We start from the raw sequence: 1,773 nt of genomic DNA on the forward strand, positions 1-1,773 counted from the left end.
CTTGTAGTCTGCACCTTTCTCGTCGTCGTTCGGTGGGCTGCAGCAGGGCTGAGGTCCCATGAATACTTTTGAGTACAATAAAGCCACACGGCGGCGCGCGGTGCGGGACACTGCAGCGGTAGCGCACGCCGTGGCCCATATACCCCGCTTCACGAGTGTTGGCGGTAATGTGGCAGAAGCGGAGTCCCACGAGAGAAAGAAAAGCGTGAGCAAGTCGGTCCGCTAGAGAGGAAAGTAAAATAAAATATTAAAAGGAAAAAGAGAGAGAGAGAGACGCTATGCATTGAGAGAAAAGAAATTGCAGCGACAGTAGACGAAAGGAAAAACAGTTGTGGGAGGGAGACGAGAAAATTTAGAGCGTGAGATAGGGGCAGTAACAGGGCAAGAAGTGTGGGTCAGAAAGAGACGGGAGAAGGGGGGAGCAAAAAGAGGTTCAGCATAACAGAGAATGATACAAAGAGCAAAAAGGAACCGCTGTGCATAAAAAAGGGGGAAATTATGTGGGTGGGCGACAAAGAAAAGTAGATGGGTCGCGAGCTCGGACACGGGCCCCCGTATAAGCGTAGTCTGCAAACGCGGCAGTGCAGGTATGGGGCGTAGCAGGGCGTCGCGGGGCGGGGTGCGGCGGGAGGCCCGCCAGCCCACCGCGATATTCATGTACATATTTCATGATTCAACTCCCACAGTCCCGGTCGAGATTGCAGCCCACAGGACCGCCCCCCTTCCCCGGCGCGCGGCCGCTCCCACCCCATCTACGGAGCGGGACATCAGGGGACAGGGTGGAGAGGTACCGACCCCACCCTCTCCCTCCTCGTCCGGAAGGTACAACACCCGTGTCATTACCCCCAGCAACGTCACCCGGGAGTGGCGCAATCACCACCCTCCTCCCTCCCCCTTCTTACGGCAACCTTTTCCTCCGCGAATTTATTCCCGTCACACGTCACAGCGAACAAACACAAGAAAAAAACCGCCACACTTTACTTACAACGACCTTCCCTGGGAACAAATTGCGGTGTGGCATATACGCCTACACGGCATCTTTCAAGGTGGCCTTACAGGCAGCGGGGCGGAGCAAACTGCTTGCAATAATAACAAATTTCAAATTCGAGGTGTGTCCCTTTTATTTATAGCGCAGCCTCCAAGAGGCCTCCACAGACGGACCATTCAAACATTTGGGGGTGTTGACGCTGCCGAGAGCGAAAACACCGAGTCCTCTGCAGGAGGGCGGGGTCTGCGGCGCAAGAGTAGGAGCGAGCAAGTGCAAATACACGAACGAAATGGAGGAAAACAGGCCTAAAATGCAGTAAATGCATGCCAAATGTTTTAATTTGCGGAAGGCTCGGAAAAAGTTTTTCCTGAACAAAAATATTTCTAACATCATTGATAGAAATAACATACCGTCATTTTACGAAAAATCTGCTGCTCTGTTTTTACATAAATTGTAACGTAACAAACACATTGGTACAGTCGCGTACACTTACTCGGTTGTTATACAGAAGAAGAAAAAAGACACTGAACACTACAACTTTTGAAAGAAACTCTCTCTGCCATATCGTATGTCAGTTGAACTCGTTCCTATCAACTATTCTTGACATATATTCTTATCGTGTAATGACAAAATTCATTAGCGGCGATGCAAGAAATTGTGGTGGCAAGGGACCGAGAAAAGGGACGTTGGACTCGAGGGTGGGTCAAGCACCAGGAAAGAGCATGGGTCGACCCAATCAGCCGCGCTCTAGTTCGGGCCCGCCGCGGCCGCGCCACGTCGCCGTG

The 1,773-nt window shown here is 51.7% G+C and overlaps 1 protein-coding gene across 1 annotated transcript in view; it reads left to right on the forward strand.

Moving 5' to 3' along the window:
• The window catches only part of LOC113206325 (ITG-like peptide), a gene marked incomplete in the record, with an annotated part of 83,972 nt that overhangs the window by 50,401 nt on the left and 31,798 nt on the right, over positions 1-1,773 (forward strand).

This window comes from Frankliniella occidentalis, unplaced genomic scaffold, assembly GCF_000697945.3.
Source record: "Frankliniella occidentalis isolate FOCC.00 unplaced genomic scaffold, Focc_3.1 Scaffold16, whole genome shotgun sequence".
NCBI classification, from domain to species: Eukaryota; Metazoa; Arthropoda; class Insecta; order Thysanoptera; family Thripidae; genus Frankliniella; species Frankliniella occidentalis.